We start from the raw sequence: 20,484 nt of genomic DNA, 5'->3' as shown, positions 1-20,484 counted from the left end.
CTGTAGCGACATTTCTAGTTAAATTAGCATTTGTTAAATGATAATGAACAAATCCAGATCTATTCAAACTAATAAATGCGTTTGTTTCTTTTTCTGAACACCGATTAAGTAGGTAAACATGCGTTATTCAACAATTTTAACGCTACTGTCACCCGGCGGGATCGTGATGATTTCATTATTTCGGCTTTAATCATCCAAACTCATATTTGCTAACCAGCAAAAGAACTGGAAGTCGGAACTAAATCTGGAAAGGATATAATGATGAGTTTCACACGCTTTCCAATTGTCCATATTTGGCCACAAGTGTCGCTACATGAAAAGTTTTTGAATGTGTTATCTAATTTTTTTTTTCTCGTTGCACCTTGGTCTGATGTAATATCATGCTCGCGAAAAAGAAAATCGAATGATTATGTTTAATAATCTAGTAGGAACATCGGAAGGTATTCCTGTGTCTTATCGCGTGATTTAGAAGAAAACACGGAAGGAACGGTTCTCTGCAAAACGGGAAAAGACGTGGATAGCGTGAATTCCGTTTTCAATGTTTTGTTTGTCGCATGTTTGAAAGCGGCAATTAAGTCAAGAAAAGGAACCTCGTTATATCCGATCAAATTGCATATGTTTTTCTTTCTCATGATTTACCGAAATTGTGCTCGTTATAACCGGAATCTCGTTATAACCGAACTCGTTATAACCGATTCGTTCTGCCATAGGTTTACACGCAAAGGAAAACGGGACCGACGTGATCACCTCGTAATAAGCGGTTCCTCGTTATAACCGAACTCGTTATAACGGGGTTTCACTGTACTAAGAATCTTGCTATAGGATTGGTCAAGAGCTGTTCACGTGATAAAGCGTAGTTTTGCCCATCACATCACCTGAGAAGAAAAGTTTGTTACACTCTATGATGATAGTCATTTTATTTCGCTGATCTCTTTAACAGTCCACACAGTCCTAACACGTGATGTAACTTACAATTTTGAGTACGTATGAAATAAAAGTGTGTTGCACTGTGGTCTATCATTTGACCTTGGTCAAGTGATAGGGCACCAGACAACTCGCCCTCGAGACAAGTCGCCCGAAGACAGCTCGCCCTCGTTTTTCGAGGGCGAGATGTCTTGGGTCCGAGGGCGAGTTGTCTTAAGTGGCGAAGGAATATATCCCGAATTATTGATTTAATCTCAGACAAAATAAAAGCTGCCTCAAACTAATTTTGCATTTATCTGCCTAAGTTAAATATCAGAATGCACACAGTTTTGATTTTCTCCGATTAAAATCATTTTTAAAATGAAAATTATGGGTATGAGTTAACAAGAACACAATGTAGCCTCCAATGCATGCCGCGCCAGCGGGAGAAAAAAAAAGGCGAGGGCGAGATCGTATCTTCTTCTTCTTTTGCTGAATAGACGAAGACAGTAAAATATTAATCGAATATAACCTACTATCTAGCATCATTAATCAATAATACAAACCTGAATCATAAATGAAGTCTAAGAGGTGCATTCAAAGTCGAAATATTTACTGAGTTTGCCGATAAGAATCGGGGGGCGAGCACAAATTGGGCATGGATGATTCGGCAATTCTAGCGATCTCAGGGCTGGGAAAATGCGAGAACAAAATGCCATAATTTTCATTTTAAAAATGATTTTAATCAGAGAAAATAGAAACTGTGTGCACTCTGAAATTCAATTTAGGCAGATAAATGCAAAATCATTTTTAAGCAGCTTTTATTTTGTCTGAAATTAAATCAAACATCCGGGGTATATTCCTTCACCACTTGAGACAACTCGCCCTCGAAAATCGAGGGTGAGCTGTCTCCGGGGCGACCTGTCTTGAGGGCGAGTTGTCCTGGATCCAAGTGATAGACCACAGTGCAACGCACTTCTATTTTGGTGCCACGCGTGGGGCGCGGAGCAAATTAGTTGTTTTGTCATCTACGCGCGTATGTCTGAAGTAAACTACATAGCCTAAGCCCTGAGGACAGTGAAGACGGTTTCAGATGTGGAATAAAATGCGAATATATAGGACCCTAGATGTAGAATGTAAAGCATGTAATCAACTTTTGGTTTCTGGCAATGAGACAAACTATCACTTCCTCGGCGATCTGAATGTGTACGCTATCTTTCCTCAGCTGCGCTTTGGAAAGATAGCTACTTTGTACATCCAGATCGCCTCAGAAGTGATAGTTTGTCCCATCACCCTCACCAACATTGATTATTTGCTTACTATTGTGATCACATTTTGTGTAGTCCATACATGCATTACATTGTGGATACCTTTTTGACATTTGAAGATACATTGAGCCCTGAAGGAGAGGCTTGCAACTAAGTCAGTGACATACAATTGTGGTGCACAAAGACATCATCTTGGAGCTAGGATGAGCATTGAGCCCTCACCCCCACCCACCCCCGCAAAAAAAAAAAAAGAGCAATAGTTAACACCAGCTTGAATTTGTATTGTTTTTTCCACCTATTGATATCCACAGAAAAAATAATGGATGCCGTGAAAAGTTACCTTGAAGCAAAATATTCAACGGTATGTACACTGTAGCATTCTTCACAAAACATTTATAAACTTTTTTTTTTGTCTTATTGTAATTTTGCTCTGTGTTTATGCACCTCGACCACTTTACGGTGGATTTGGTGCAATCATTATCTAGTAGTATTTCTGTTTTGCCTAAGTTATACTTATGTTGAGAAGACAGTAATTAGCATGTGATGTTGATGTACTGTATGACTTGCTAGGGCAGATCCAGGAATTTCGTAAAGAGGGGGTGCCTTTACAAAATACAAAAATTAAAGGGGAGTGCATGCACCCCTCCCCATTCTTTTCTTGCTATTTCTTTTGTTTAAAAAAAAAAAATAAAGAGGGGCGCCCCCTATGTGCTCCCCCCTGGATCTGACACTGACTTGTATGTTTTGGTTTTTGTGTGACAAACATGGCAGTTGGATGAATGTGTACAACTGATGATTATGGGAGGATTTGACCACATTTTTTTTTAAAATTTTTTGCTTTGCTCTTTCTGAAATACGATTTATAAGTTAATTCGTAACTGATTCTTGTTCTTCAATGTTAGATTGTCTGTGCCTTTGCTGGAGTGTAGTGTGCTCTCTTCAGAGACTTACTTCAGAATCCATAATGCCTAGAGAATGTCTTTAATCTCCAAACTTGAAATATAATTTCTTTCACAGAGTCTTTGAGGAGTTTCTTCTAATGATTTACTCGCCTCCCCTTCTGTTTGCACTTTGTTCATATACCAGGTGCCAAATGGAGAGCACATGGAGACTGCTACTGAGCCTGAGAAGCCGGAGCAAGTCTTTCAACAGCTGAAGAAGAAACTCAGGCAAACTGCTGCCATGTAAGATTGTTATGTTTAACAATCAGGTTTTCTTGATGTGTGAGGTTATAAAGAGTAAGATCATATATGTGACCGTGCATCAACAAAACCAACAAAAAGTCGTGTGCGTTGATTTTGTTTGAGGAATGAAAATAGGTAAAATGAGTCAACCCAGCCAGTCTTGAGTTTTGTATATTTTCTGAAAGAGCAAGTCTTCTTCTACATTATACTTAAGTCTGCTCTTTCAGAATCTGCTCAAAACTAAAAATCCATGTCTGGCGACTTTTTGTTGGTTTTGTGATGCAGGTTCATGTATGAAAGGTTCAGAGAAAAGACGTAAGAATATCAAATACCGGTAATTATGATATGGTCTTTTTTTTACCAAGGGTAGCTAGCCTCTTCAGTGTTGCCACTACTCTACCAGAGGACTTTTCCATTTAACATAGCATTGGCAGGTACCAATTTATACACCTCGGTTGATCACAGAGGGACATGATAGGTAAAAGTATCTTGTCCAAAGATGTAGGCACTTGAACACATTGAAGGGATTTGAACTTGACCTCAGACTGAAAATCAAAAAGTCGTATTCACTCTGCCGCAGTGCGCCCTGTAAGACATAGGAAATGACATACAATTTTGTGGGTACAGCAGATCATACTCATCACTTGGGATGATGTGTTGTACACAGAAGACTTTATCTATGGGTGCATTGAGCGCTCTCCTAAAGCATACCGTACCGTACCGTACTGTACCGTACCTTACCCGCACCAGAGGAACGCTCGAATGCTCCTATAAGTGTACCATACTGTACTGTACTGAGCCAAAAGTGGGCCACTTCCCGATGTGCTCCAAAAGTGTACCAAAAGTTCGCTGTAAAGCATGCGCGTATCATGCGCATATGTCACAATGCAAGAACATTATTCTCTCTGTTTGGGACAGCTGTAAGTAGTTCAAGCGCCAGGTGGATGACATTCTTCCTACAAAAATGTGTGACATTTTCTAAAAATAACTTGTGAGGTACGCTTTCTCAACAGAGCGATGGAACGCTCCCAAATTGGCATGGTACGTTACGGTATGCTATGGTTCAGTTCTCTTTGGTTCGCTTTAGAGCGCTCAAATGTACCCTTTGTGTGTTTTCTCTTTCCCCTTCCACTAGTAAGGTACATTTCATTATTTCACTATTACCAGATACTTACAATGCTCAACATTTTGGCACTTTATTTTGATTGCTTTGATTGAGTAGAATGACACTCGTGTATGAACCTTTTTCTGCCAACATTTACCTTTCTACAGGGAATATCTTGCCTACCTTCTGGTGTCCTCGTATGGCTATCTCATACCAAACACGGAACAAAGACAGAAGCTTGGAGTGGTTGATAGTATGTATCAATTATTGATGAGGGTGCTTTTGACTATCCTTTGAGCTGTGCAGTGGAACTATATTTTCCTCTGTACATGCACAGTGTACATTTGGCTGGATGTGTTAAGTTTCCTGGAGGCATTATGTTCCGGGTTGTCCATCCATCCATCCATCCATCCGTCCATCCATCCCTACACATTGTGTACGTCTTTCTGTCTGTAATCTATTTTGTGGACAGGGCAACTTACGGAGCGCCATTTGAGTTGACATAGCTGTGCCTATCAACTTTTGTGTGCACATGCACAAGGTCGTATGTCTAAGAAAAAAAAGAGTAATTATTTTCCTCTGTATCTCTGCAATGTCTGAAGGTTTTTCCATGAAACTGAGTGTTTGGATTTTACGTGTATTACAAGATAAAGATTCTGTAGGAAAAAAATTTTAGCCTTGGAGTCAAAGGTCAGAGGTCAAGTGAAAATGTTAATTTTTTTCCCCCTCCATATCTCTGAATTGGCTCAAGGTGTCTACAGGAAACTTATTATTATTATGCATGTACCACCAGAGAGTGGTTTTTGTTGGAATTTGGGGTCACATGGTCTAAGATCAAGGATAAAAAGTCAGGTTAAAATGCTGAAATTCTACTATTCAATGCTGAAATTACAACTATGTTCTCCATACCTAGGAGATTATTCAGTGCATACCCTTAATTAAACTAGGTATGTACATTCATTAATGCACAATGATACTGTTGGGAAAGATATGGGCCATTTGATGAAAGGTCAAATATAAATATTTAAAAATATCACATTTCTTCCTGTATTTTGAAAATTGCTCAAAGAATTGTGAAAATTTGATATTGCCAGTTGGTGACTATTTGAAGTAGTGGGCCAGGGGTCAAAGGGCAAGGGACAAAGGTCGAGTGAAAATGCCCAAATTCGTAACTACTTGCTCTGTAAAAACAATTCAGCCATCCGAATGGTACCTGGTTCAAGGATGTTTACAAACACTCAACACATTTGAGGTTATGCCAAACTTTCAAATATGTCATTTCAATTTTTTTTGCCAATCTTGTGAAACCATTTTCTCAGATTGTCAAGATGCACTATAGACCTATTGGGAGAACCATGTGATATGGCAGAAACAGTACCCATTGCCATAGTAACATTTCTAATTAGTTGTTTAGTTGTTGTTGTTTTTTTTATGATAAATTATGTTGATATTTAGTACATTTGTGAACAGTCTTTGTTACAATTTGACAAAATGCATCATAAATGACTTTCTCAGACCTGAAAAGGCAAGAAAATAAGATCTCACAACTCACCATCTCATCTTCTCTGGCCCCAGGAGGTCGATTAGACAGGATCTCATACTGTAAAAGCTGTTATTTTTCACAAACTTTGCAAAACACTGTTAGGCCACGGATTTAAACAATATGCAAAAATATTGCAAACAGATATTAGTACACCTTGTGACAACCTCAGCGTCAAGTTTGCGAAAAGAACATCTCGCAAATTATATATGTGTGTGAAAATGACATCTTTTACAGTATCTTACCTTGTGATCAGTTGCACTTAAATACTAGTTTTGGGAGCTGTCATTCATATATACAATGTACATGTATGTGGCCCTCTGTGAATGAGCTTTATCAATTTAACATTGCTTTCACAGATAACTTCAATGGTGAAAAGGGTATTCCTGGCCCAGTCCCTAGCTGTGTGGACACCCGTGCTCCATTACCTGTGCAACACCATCAATTTGGACTTTGTTCCTGTGCTGGTGAACAGCATTGTGGAGAAGCTCAACACCTTAGCCAAGCGCCAAGGACCTGAATCTGAGGATGCTGTGTTCATCAGCTATCTGAAAGGCTGGGCTAAGGAGCTAATCAAAAGAGAGCAGAGCCCAGCAGAAGGTATGTCAGAAAACAAAACCAAGACCCTGTTGGACAAAAAAGTAAAGGGAAACGAGATATGAAACTCGTCACTGAAGACGAGTTGGTGATACGCTGGGTTGATATTAGATACCGGTCATCCGTGGTTGACAACGAAAAGAATGTGAATATGAAACGTTATCTGAAAAGAGTTAAACAATAATAAAAAACAAAAGTGTCCTGCGAACATCGATCCCTCAAATGCGTGCATGCAAAACTGTTGCTTTAACCGCTCGGCCACGGAACATCCACGGAAATGGTAAGACGACAAAAAACAATGTGCAGATATAACAGGGGGAAAAGTAAATGCCCACGCAACAAACATGGCCGCATGAACATGTATTGTATTGCTAGACAGAAATGCGGCCTTGTAAGGACTGATGGCGGTTTGCCATTTCTGGCAACTGGGGAAAAATACGTCCTGTAAACATAACATGTAAAATCGGCTGATTTTGATACCTTGCCTTTAATCACAATTTTCAGTGTGATGACGTCATTAAATGACAAAACAATGACATGGACTTGACAGACAATTGTTTAAAGTACAACTTATTCATCGTACATCGTCATTATATACTATGATAAGTTTGACAAACACAGCCTGCAAAATTTTGCAGCAGTCTATAAGCAATGTGGTCTCCAACACAAAACAAAGGGATATTGTGTGTGTGTGTGTGTGTGTGTGTGTGTGTGTGTGTGCGTATAGGTGCGTTTACATGAAAACGTGATTTCTACATGGACGAAGGTGTAATAAAAAGGTGTAAAAAAAAAGTAAAAGATACAAGTATTTTGTTTCGTGCTCTTGTGGGGTTCGAACCCGCTTGTGTGCACCTCACGTCTCTGAGACTCGCCTTTAACCTCTCAGCCATGCGTCTCGACGAGAAAATATGAGGAACGTAAGCTTGTATGTCAAAGATGAATCAGGAATCGTTTCGTCCACATTCCATTCTCATTTTCAGTTTTAAAGGGATAGTACAGTATTGGTTGAGATGAGAATTTGGGCTTTTAAATTTTTGCAAGATACCAGAAAACACTTATGATATAGCACAGAGCATACCATTTTAAGAGCATTTCAAAGTTTATTTGGTGAAAATCGGGTTTGTAATAACTGAAACATCCAAAAACAAAGTAAAACAAAGCGATCGTTACAAAGTGTGGGTCCCACACTTTATTAGAATCGCTCTTTTTTGGATATCTCAGCCATTTCAAAACCAATTTTTATCAAATAAACATTGAATTTCTCATAGAATTGCATGCTCTTTCATATTTCGAATGAGATTTCTTATTATCTCACCTAAAAATGTTAAAAACCTGAAATTAGGTCTCAACCAGTACTGTACAGTCCCTTTAAGCTGCAAAATTGTCAACCTGATGAGGAGATTTGAGAAAATAAAATGCATAATTACTGCAGCTGATTGTCTCAGCTACAACATACTTAAGTTTCAGAGGAAATGGAGCAAATTCAGCCGAGGTAAAGGTGCTTAAACATTGTCAAGTCAATGCATGGTTTAAAAAAAAAATCACCTCCCATAGACATAACACGTAAACATGTCAGATTTTGAGTCTTTACCTTTAATCACAATTTAAAGTATGATGACGTCATCAAATTTCAGAACCATGACATGGACTCGAAAGGCAAATGTTCAAAGTACAACATAGCTGAATTTGGGATAATATTGAGCTAAAACAACAGAGATACGAGCAAATGAATGTCAGAAACAGTACCTTAAAAAAATTGATTCCACTTTTTTGATATTAGATGACGATATGATGACGTCATAAGGAATTAATGGAAATATGGATACTTGAAATGTTATTTACAATTCATATGCTTTTGTAATATGCAATAAAAACACGATTTAAAGAGCTATGGCGAAATAAACAAAGACATGTTTTTTCACTATATTTGCACATAGACGCGCACGCGGAATTTCAACTTTGACGCCAGTGCATTCCTTTGTTATAGGTCAAAATCGTTCGGAAATCTTTCGGAATTCATTTTGAGCATTTTAAAATTTTATACGCGCGCGTCATGGTGTCCTGGGTAATTAGCATACGTTATGATGTTATGTTCGATCACGTGACATTGTCCGAAAATCACAAAATGGTGCCCAGATGACGTCAGAGATATGTTATTGTCATGAAAATGTTATTGTGGCTAGATATTGTCATGAGATATGTTGACTGAAAATTTCATGTAATTCCGTCATGTTGAGATATAGACGACAGAAAGAAAGAAAGAAGAATAAAAAAAATAAAGGAAGATTTTAGCAAACACAATAGGTGATACGTTGATAGCGTATCACCTAATTAACCCCAAATATACATGTGGATTGAGTGAATGCAGCAATATTAGTAGAACACATCAGTGAAAATTTGTGGAAAATCAGACAATCCATTCAAAAGATATGAATTTTTGAAATTTCGTGACGAGACTGCTGGATCAGAAGACTACTGCAGATCCATGACATCACATATGTACTACGATATGAATAAAGTATAAAGCAAATTCCACAAAATATCATTTCATATGAAAAGTACACATTCCCTAGACTTGTTACTGACATATGTCAAGGGTAATATTTTCCCCCTGCTTTCTGAAAGAGGTAAGTCTAGTGCTCTTTCATTATGCTAGAAAAGTGAAAAATGTTTAATTTTTGTTAATATTTTCTTTATATGGTAGTCCATATGTGATGTCATGGTCCATAGTAGTCTCCTGATCCAGCGGTCTCATCACCTAAACTTCAAAAATTCATAATTTTGAAACGGATTGTCCGATTTTCCTCAAACTTCCACCGATGTATTCTACTAATATTGCTCCATTCAGTCAATCAACATGTATTTTGTGGGTTAATTCCCCTTTAATATCAACCATGAGTCAGAAAATCAAACGTAAGTCTTTAATAAGTTTTCAATTCTGATTAGCTGATACCTGACTTATGCTGGACTTTCAGACATATGTTTGATTGCATCTGTTGTGCAACAGCGTCCTGGTATCACCAGTGAACCCTAAAATTAGTACTGCTGGTACTGCTTTGTTTAAAGAATGATCATGCAAGATCTTCCATGTGAAGTGTGTATCACATAAATCACTTTGTATTTTTTCCCCATTGGTAGTTGAATAGCATAATAGACAAATCAGGGGACTTTACCACCATTGCATTTTATCTAATTTAGGGTACTTGCAAAGGTAATGGCTTAATGCCCTGTTTAGTTACTCTGGGCTAAAATTGTAGTAAAAGATGAATCGTCCTTTATTGCAAGCATAACATGTTTGCATGATGTAAAGAATAGATTCACTATCTGCAATCAAGGAAGGAAACAAATACATAGGCAATATTTTGAATGGTCAGTAACTTTACTGTTTGAAGGTTGGTAGTAACACTCATTTGCGATTTGTCTTACAGGGTACTCTCAAACAAATGTTATTTTATATTCCACAGTGGGGCATTATGCAGTCAGTCTGTATGCTCCATTCATGTTCATGGTTTGATGTGAAATTTAGCTTTATTACAATAAAGATAAAAATGTAATGCAGCCTGGAAACTCCACAGGTGTTCAAAGAATATTTTAAATTCTTTTTTTTTTTTTATGCATCTACAAATTCCTGGAGCTAAAATTCATAGAAATGCCACAGGGGGGAAAAAAAAAAGATGTGTTCAGAGATCATGCAAATGAGAGCTGATATCATGGATATAGCTTGCAAAATTGCAACCACTCATCATGTGAACTCACAGGATTTGTTTTTTATGCTCCTCTTTGGTGTTCGATGGAGGCATTTTGCTTGTAGGTTTGTTTATTGTGTGATTTTTTTTGGTATTCACAATTCTTTATCTTCCTCCTTTACTAGAAAACGACGGTCCAGAGAAAAGAGGAGAGAAATTCAGAAGGGGGAAACGCCTGTGGAAGACTGCATTTAAGAGCTGTCTTCAACATCCCCATGAGCAGACAGAGGATATTTTGAAAAGGTAATATGAGCTACTCACAGGTAAATCAAGCAGATTTTGTGGTATGTTGCAAATAGTTTAGCAATCTTGTCAAGCAAGTATTTTGTTCTTTTTTTCCAAAGGTTAATATCATATTCTAAATCACAAAATGGAGATGTTAGTGTTATGCAACACTCTGTGCATCAAGATACATTTTGCTCCAATATACCTGATTGTAGGCCTTGAAAACTTGTATCAGTAAAAAGGTAAACAAAATGATTAACTGAGCTGTTCAGCACTTGAGACCTCGTCAAACTTTACAGCTAAGATGGACAGAAGTGCATATGACGTCTACTTTTGCTTTTCATGCAGCCTCTTGCCACTGGCAACCGACTCCTGTGCCAACGGCTCTGGCCAGAAGTTTGTGGACCTCTTTGCCCTCAAGACCGGGGGACTAAATGGATCTACCCAACTGCAGAACAGTGCTAACGGGATTGACATTGAGAGGCTCTTGGAGGCCAGGGGTCCCACCTACCTCAACGGACAAAGCGCCGAGCCACCGGTGCTGAGGAAGAGAGAGACTTAAAGCCTTGGAGCGTCAGTACAGGTGAGAGAGATGTCGGTCCCTTTTGCTGTAGAGGAGCGACTGGGATCTGTTTCATGAAGTCATCACATAAAAGTCTTGACATACATGTAAATCTCGCAATGCCCGAGTTGCTCATGTGTAGCTTTGAGAGACTTTCAAAGAGAAGTCAAATGCATTTCATGAAGTCTCTCATAATTGTGTCTTAGGAGCAATAAGTCTCTCATGAGACTTTCATGAAACAGACCCGGGGCATCTTTTCATGAAAGTTGTCAGCCTTGACTGTCAGCCCTGACAAGATGTCAGTCTTGACAGTCACCATAGTAACAGTCAGTGCCCAGAGCCATTTAGCCAATAAAAACCAAGAATTTGACTAAAATTGTCAGAGGCTGATGACATGACAGAGCTGACAGCTATCATGAAATGGTGCCCAGGGCCTTGTTTTATCGAAACATAAAATCGCTTTCTGAATTTCCTTACCACACAGTCTGCCATAGACTGATGGTTGAAATCAACTATATAATCAATTTTAACCCTAACTAGGCCGGGGGGGGCCTCCCTCGACGTTCCGCGCGATGTATCGCTAACGCGAGAAGCTATCGCCGCGACGTTTCATGACTTTTGTCTTTCGAATCTCCCGCATCTTTTGACACCAAATTTGCGATGCCTGGGCGTGCAGTTCCAAAGTTGCGCATAAATATGTATGTGCATGTCAGACCAAAAATTGCTCAAACGCGTGAATTCGTGTACAATTTCAATGCAAACTGTGCTTACAGGCAAATTTCATAAAAGCATGATTATTTTGGGGTTTTATTGATTAAAATCAATTAATAACATATTTCCTTGTTAGGAACAATGTCGCGCACAAGTTTCTTCGAAAAAACAATGAAAAACATAAAGTCCAAAAAATAAAGAAATACATAAGAAATTAAAAAAAAACAATAAAATATTTAAGAAATTTTTTCTGATGGCACAATTTTTTTCTCTTATATTTGCTCAGGACACTAAAAAGAATATTTACACAAAAAATGTGCCCATTTTGAGCTTTATTTAGTGATTTATACCAAATTGTCTGATTTTATGCATGAATTAGCATAATTTACCTTAAATGATAAATTTCTTTTAAATTTAACTTCGTGATACTTTAGAGTACATCATAGGCAATGTGTGTGCCAATTTTTGTCGTGATTGCGCGGTCGACGGCCGAGATCTGCAGGGAGGGCCTGGGAGGCCCCCCCCCGGCTCTATGATTTACCTAAATAGGCCGGCCTAGTTAGGGTTAACTCTTCAAAAAAACAGGGCCCTGGTCTCCTTCCCCAGCCCATGTGGACTCTTTTATCTACAATTGTTTTCCTCCAGTGTGCCTGGTTTTCAGTAAAAGGTTTTCATGAATGGATGTCTGTGCTGGTTAACACCCTCAGCTTATATCAGAGCAGTGCGAGATGATGTTTATCTGGCCACAATGAACTGTCATTGTAAACTGTACCACCTATAGAGATCTGGAAATACAAAATGTCACAAATTATAGTGCAGGTGATGATGGTGACCTAGAGCTCAAAATGACCATAATTGTGTGTCTTGCACCCTCTCCTTTGACCATGTGTGTATTTTGGTAGATAGTACGGTATACTGTGTGCTACAGACATACACTGCCCTATGAATGTTACCTTTCCATGTGACAAGGTGGCATGTGTACCACATATTTGTGTGCATGTAGTGTGTACTGTATTTGTGTGTTGGTTGTGTATCTAGCGTGTATTATCGGTATTTTTTGGACCCATTTTTCGATCTTGTAATGGACAAATATAGGAAAAAAGACTTGTTTTTTTTTTCACAGAATAATCTTCTTACTTATGAAATTAGCCCTCTGTATTGGATGAATTGTGTCATAAACATGTGTGTTTAAAAGAAAAAAAATATGTACAGGGAAAATGTCCTTGCAATAATGAATACTCATATCCATGTTCATTATAACAGGGTGAACCTGCTTGCATGAAAGATGCTGAAGAGCATGCTGGTAGCCTTTGTATGACAGATAAGAATTTCATAATGTGTCACACACTAAGAAAGAGATGCTTAATACAGAAAACACAATGAATTCATATTAACTAAGCTAAAGAGATCATGTCCAGTACATGAAGCAGAATATTTTTTTCAACCAGTGTTTTTGGATTAACATGTAATCCTGTGTTTCCACAGCTCCGTTGGACTGGAGTAGGGTTCCACTTGGTGCTGAGTTGAAAAGGCAGTGCAATCCCAACTTCTTCCGTCGTAGTAAGGAGCCACCAGAAAAAAAGCAGAGAAGAGAGTCACCATCAGAAGTACCAGGGAGTCTTCAAAATGGCGTACTGTAAAAGTGGAAATTTTCGCGCATTTTTTCGCAAGCAGACGCTAACACGAAAATAAAAGCACACGAATATTTTTTCCGTGCCATATGTTCCAGTAGTTGATGTCTTGATTCTGCGGAATTAAAAACATGCAAAATTCTTCTTACCCGGCCAAGTGCGAAAAATTAGTCGCGCAAAAATATCCTTTTTTACTTTATTCTAACCTTGTATGTGTCAATCCAGTGTCTTGCTCCATTGCTTGTTGCTGAAACTTGTTGCTGAAACTTGTGATCTCAAAACATGAACAATTCAATATCCTTGCAAATCTTACCAACCAGACAAGTCAGTGTCTTAGTACAGCTTTTCAATATCTAGCAAGCAAATTCTAAATGGTGGAAAATGATTTTTGAGTCCTGGTGAGTATTACATTGTATGTGATAGAACCTGTTGTAGGTTGCATTTCTGTTCATGGTTACTTCCAATGTCCGATGTGTTTCTGTATTTGGAGTACTGCAGTGAAATGACAAGAGAGGGAGGTTATGAGTTTTCAAGAAGTTTGTAGCAATGGCTGATAATGGCAGCTTTCCACTTACAAGGTATTGTCATCTTTTAAGCTTGCATGTGACGGAGCTTTTAATTTTTCTGACCTGTTCTCATTATTTTTTTTTTTTTTTTTTTTTTTTTTGCAAATCAGTTGTTCTGGTAAAAGTCTGAACTCAAGTGTTGCTATGATGCCCACCAAAACCCATGGTGCCCCAAGTTTTGGATCCTACATGGGAAGAGAGGGTGTATTATAATAACTGCCTCTAGACATGTTCTACCTGACAATGGCTGCTCAAAACTTGGACCTTCCCCTGCTCTCTGTTTTAATGCAAGACAGTAAAAAGCTCAGGAACTGAGTGAGTTCCTGAGCAGCTACAAAGAGAACTGCTCCATTGAGTGATGTATTGCGCTCTGTAGTAACTTGTGTGCTTAATATTACATTCGTGATGGAAAACTAGTCACTCATTCAGTGTTTAACACACCACTCAACCTAAAAAGGTGGAAAACAAAAACAAGTTTTAGTGGGTTTTGTAGAAATCAACTAAAGGTCACATTATATGATGTCATGAAATTGGCTGTCCACTGCAGTACATTGCCAGATTTTTATTGTTGTTGTTTGTAAAGTCAGATGTATAAGATGTCGTTTCATGATATGGTGTGACAGGTGGGTCATCACCTCAAGTATAAGCATTAATATTATGAAATGCTTCACAGTATTGTAAACTTGAGTAGGAAAGAATGTTGACCTTATACACTCGAAACCTGCAGTACCAACCACCTGTCTGCGAAAAACAACTGTCCATGGAGACTAGCATGTTTGTTCTGATGAGCATTCTGCATGTATATGAACTTGTTAATGAAAACCACCCACTCAGAATGGTTTGCCATTTCTGTCTTTCATGGGTGATCTTGATGTAAACTTTTGTAGATGTATTACTAAGGAGAACATGTTCGTCTTCTAAAACTTTAGTGACTTCCTAAAAATAAAATGAAAACAAGTAAAATTGATGATTTGTTGGACTGACAGGCACTGGACGTACAAAGGTGTGAAACAGTATTACATTTCAGTATATTTCAGTATTTTTCCAAAGGGTATTTATAGCTTTCAGGTGCAGTTGATGAAACTGTAAAACAAGGAATGTTCGCGTGCATTTTACGCCATTGGCAATTCACGAAAATTTCATGCCGCGAGAAAGGCCGTCGGCTCCAATTCGCGAAATTTTCATGCCACGAATAGATTGGGTTTTACAGTACATCCTTTTTGAAAGCTTGTGATATTTTGGTATTTGGAGGATTAACTGGTAAAATAAGGAATGTTGAATATCTAAATGAGTTAATCAAATTTGCAAAGTTGTCTGACATGTCATCTTTCAGAAAAATGAGCTTAAAAAGGGCAGTTGAATTCACATAAACTAGTTGCTAGAAGCTGCATTTCTCGTGATTTTGAAAGCTTTATGATGTACTAAGTTCATATGCATTAATTTATGTTTGTATATTTTCCAGTACATTTCATGAATTGGGACTTGTAAGATACTTTAGCAAGTGGTGTATTCCCAATCAAGAATTGTATGGACAGAATGAGAAATAAGTGCATTGTATTCCCTCTTTTTAGGGGAAAAATAGTTATTTTCATTTTGGGAAACCATCAATTTGGAAATATCAGTTGACTTGTTTGAACTTTGCAGAACACTGTGTTTGCAACTGTAAGACTAAGTTTTGCATGCATAGAGTTTGGCATTACTCTCTGGCCAGTAAAATGCAGAACATATGAAGTACTCTTTGGAATGCGAGAGTTGACTGTGTGTATTAAAAGTTGAGTGCTCCCTTTAACAGATCTGTTTTGGCACAAGAATGACTGAAGCACAACCGTGGCTGAAAGTTTAAAAGTGGTTGAGAATGAGGTCCGTTTGTAAGTTGGGTAACAGTAAAAACTAACTTTCCATTCATTGTAATTGTACCCTTCCACTGGACATAAATGTGTGTATTCCAGCATTTGAAGCATTGTCGCTGACAATGTAAATTCAGTCGTTTAATTCTAGGTGTGTCAAGCTGTCACGCTGATGATACTATGATTATTAATCCTTTCAGGACCATGTAGTCAACGTGCCATTAAAAAGTGTGTGACAGCGCCATGTCAGTGGTAATGAGAGACTTAATTCAAATCAAAACCAAAATGTATTTCTTGTATGCCAGCTAAAGTGTTGATAATTGCTCTGAAAATGTACATGTATGCTTAAGAAATGTTTGATATAATGCTATAGCATGATTTCAGTTGAGTAACAACGAATATGTGAAATATTACCTGAAAAGGCGCACTGGGAGTCCACAATCTCAGAGCTTGCCCCTTCATGATGTCTACGAAATTTTTTCATGATTGATTATTGGTAAATTGACAAATCAGGCCAGAATGGTATCCATCGATCTTCCGTTGTATAGTGAATCGCATGCAGCTTGTTGGAAAACATGTTTACCAGGGCACAATTGATCGTCACATTTTGTTCTACCTTCCCACAATGCTGAACGCAAGGTTAAAGGGGAGAGATCTCCGGGAATAAAAGTTGTGTACTACGATCGAAATTGTTCCACACATTTAATCTCAAAACACTTCAACAAAGCAACTCATCATCCTTGCGAATCGCGTCAGCCAGGTATCAAAGTTTCTTGGTAGACCCTTTTGATGTATTGGTAGTAGAATCCCAGGGATGGAAGATTAATTTTGAGCCCTTTGCAAAAACTATGTTTTGAGGGCTGTTCAAGTGTGATGTTTGATCACAGTGACATTTTTCTTATGTGCTAAATTGCACAGGGAGCCCTCCCAGTCACGTCACCTTGCAGCATTATTAGTAGGATTAGAGGGTTTGACCCGTTTCTGTGGTTTGGTGGACGATTTGCTCAGTGATGACTGGAGACCATCACCTATTCCTATCCAAAGACAAAATGTAAGATACCAAAAATCAGAATGAGACAAAATTAACCCATTTTTTTTTTTTTTTTTAATAGTCATGTATACTTTGTTGTATGTTGGCATGAATTTGAATTCTGTATGTTGTTTTCCCTGTAAAACAGTAGTTATGGATGAGTGTTCAGTAACAGTGATAAACAAATTTGTGTGAAATGCAGACTATGGTTTTCAAACTGGTCCAGTGATGTAATCAAGTGTTCTTCCTGTGGCTGGTGCTACATTATTTTTTGTTTTTCCCTCCACAGTGTGTCATGTCCTTGTCTTTGGTCTGCCAGTCTTAACCATGTATACGCATTCTTGCCTTGTGAGGAAAGCCAGTGAGACCTGTTAAATTATCCATTTGACTCTGGCAGAAACCAACTAGGATTGTCTTGGTGGTTTTTGTTTATTTTGTTTGTTTTTTCCATTCCTTATGCTTTTTATGCCTCCGCCACGAAGTGTCGCCGAAGGCATTATTTGTTTCTTATGTTGCAGTAAATATTTATGCAATAAATATTTATATGCAGTATTGACATTCATGCATTACACTTTACAATGTACTTCATGGAGTGTGTAATAGTTCTTTATGATGATGTCAAATGGTTTGAAGTCTTTCTGAAGGCCAAAGGAATGATAGTGATGGTGATGGTAGTGATGTAAGGGGTCAGGATGTTGATGATGATGACAACAGTGATGGTGAACAGGCAAGATGAGCTGTGTAAATAAGTGAAGCAGGTATAGTGGTATCCTAGCAACGCTATTCCTTCATGTGGTATGTGGGTCATTGTACTTATTCATTTTTAAGGATTTTATGTACACACACACACACACACACACACACACACACACAAACACACAAACACACAGACTGTTGCCAGAAATAATCAAATATTAATGAACCTGAACATCCTGACCTTTCACTTCTCAAATGAGTGGGAAAATTAAGCTCAGTGAGTAGATCTGCTCAGTCGTGGAATTGTGCATATTTTGTGCAGGAACAACAAAGAAAAATTATCCACAGACTACTCAATTTTGACATCCCCAAATTTTTTAATGGGATGGTCTTGGTTACCACCTCACGACAAAGAATTAGTTAAATCCCGAAATGCTCGAAACGGTTTTTGGTTTTTCACATTGATTTAATCTTCATGACATGAAATTGCAACTTCTCTTATCTTTGATCTCTTACCTTTGATACATGTTAGCTGGAATAATGCTCAAGGTAATTCACACGATAAATCTAGTTTTATCCATTTATTAAGAAATGTCTCTATTTACAAAAGTTGGATGAAAGGATGAAATACAATTGTACATTTTAAAGAACAAGTTCACCTTCATTGACATGTGGGTTGAGTGAATGCAGTAATATTAGTAGAACACATCAGTGAGAGTGTGACGGAAATCTGACTATCCATTCAAAAGTTATGAATTTTTAAAGTTTCTGCTCAGTCACTGCTGGATGAGAAGACTACTGCAGCTTTTCATGTCACATGTGTAGAACGCTATAAAAAATATAAAGAAAATCGAACATATTTCCACTTTTCTTGCATAATTAAAGAACATTTGATTTGCCTCTTTCAAAAAGCAAGGGGAATTATATAATGCTTATATTGTCAGTGACAAGCCAAGGAAATATGCCCTTATTTCAAAAATACACTGTATCAATAAAAATTTTGCCTTCCTTACATCGTTCTATGCATGTGACATACACTATAGAAGTCTTCTCATCCAGCAGTGACTGGCAGATATTTTACAAATTCATAACTTTTGAACAGATTATCTGATTTTTCCCTAAACTTTCACTGATGTGTTCTACTAATATTGCTGCATACACTCAATCCATATGTATGCAGACTCCAACTCTCCCGTTTTCAACGGGAGATCTCCCGCCGAAAACCAATTTTTGCAAAATCTCCCGTTCTCCCGCTTGAGATTTAATTTCTCCCGCCCTGGCTCTGTGTCTCCCGTTGGAAAGGATTTCTTACTTATTGCTTTTGTTTGTTGAAAAAAAAAGCCTTTAATAGCACCAGAGAGCATCAAGAACCCTAGGAACTTCGCGCTTCGCACACATCAACTTGGAGTCTCCCGTTTGCTAGGGGTTTCAGGCGGGAGAATCTCCAGATCAGAAGGTGCTTGGGGTTGGAGTCTCTGTGTATGGGAAGGTGAACTTGTCCTTCAACTTCACAGTGCAGAATGCATGCATACACATTATGCATACATTTTGCTTTCACAATGATGGTATTCATATGCACTATACAAGTCTTACATATAAATGCAGTACATCTTGGATTTTTAAATACACAGCTACATGGGTCACTATCAGCAATGTTTTAGGTTTTCATCATTGTTTTGCTTGAGGTAGTTGCCTCTTGTTCTTGTTTGTTTGTTTGGTGGTTTTTTGTTTGTTTGTTTGTTTTTTTGTTGGTTTTTTTTTTGGGGGGGAGATGGGTCCACCTCTCTTTCATTCATATACACACACACACAACCAGTGCTGCAAAATGTCCTCAACACTGTAGGGGGCTAGCCAAAAATCTTTGTTCTTCATTCAATTGGCAAAAATAATAATGCACATAGGCACTAACATGTACAAACAGGAATGGAAGATGTCAATTACCTTAGTTGGTTTTCATGGTTGGAAGGGGAATAATGCATTGATCTAAAAAGAAGTGTGCACTATGCCCTCCCCCCCCCCCCCCCTCAATTTTTTTCTCTCTCTCTTGTTGGAGGAGTGGGGGTATTGGGGGTACACAACAACTGGTTGTCAGAATCAAGGCTTTAAAATGATGTACAATAAGCATTATTCATAATCACCTAAACATCTTTAAGCCATAGAACTATTTTTTGATGGTCCCTTTGCCAGTTTTGCAGCACAATTCATACATTTTTGGATCAACATTCCATTACATACAAAACTTCCACAAGAAACTGTGGCCAGAAGTATAGTAGCACTTACCAAAAAGTTTGCCATCATATGGATTAGAGAACCACGCAAACAAGCTTTCTTACCTGTGACATAATGATATCACTGGGGCTAAAAAACCTTCTTGTTGAACTATATGAAGAGAAAACAAGTTTTCTATCAGAAATGATATAAATGAATCAACTTCCTCTGTGCTATAAGGGTTAAGACTTTCACTTCACGACAAGACATTATAGTTGAACTGATTGACAATTTCTCTCCATCAAAGTAAAGAAGCACCAATTATTCAGTGTTTCAGTAGTAGCTGTGATAAGAAGTCACTGGCATTGGTGAACAAATAATCTCCTATTACCCGACAGGTGTCCTATCCATGAGAGTGATCAGGCTATCAAGCTTCCGCCCGACAGCTCGTGTTGTCAATCAGTTGCAATAAAGAACAACTCGATGTGAGAATTAATCTATCTGAAGAAATGACTGACCTGGTTTACTCATCACATCTGAGAGCAACTGCTGGAATAAAGTTATTCGTATCTTGCGACCAACTGCAATCTAAATAATCTTCATGTACGTTTCCAAGACAACATCTCTAGGATTCATCAAGAATGAACTGAGCACAGCCACAAAAT

The 20,484-nt window shown here is 38.1% G+C and overlaps 1 long non-coding RNA gene across 1 annotated transcript; it reads left to right on the top strand.

Moving 5' to 3' along the window:
• Positions 1-6,452: 6,452 nt before the first annotated feature.
• Positions 6,453-11,080, top strand: LOC139727987 (uncharacterized). The gene is made up of 3 exons (XR_011710781.1): positions 6,453-6,600; positions 10,469-10,586; positions 10,917-11,080. It is a non-coding gene; the product is annotated as an uncharacterized lncRNA (long non-coding RNA).
• The last annotated feature ends 9,404 nt before the right edge of the window (positions 11,081-20,484 follow it).

Source organism: Diadema antillarum, unplaced genomic scaffold (assembly GCF_040938485.1).
Source record: "Diadema antillarum isolate AM-2024a unplaced genomic scaffold, OU_Dant_1.0 seq00000161_RagTag, whole genome shotgun sequence".
Taxonomy (NCBI): Eukaryota; Metazoa; Echinodermata; class Echinoidea; order Diadematoida; family Diadematidae; genus Diadema; species Diadema antillarum.
This window is presented reverse-complemented; position numbering and strand designations above follow the sequence as displayed.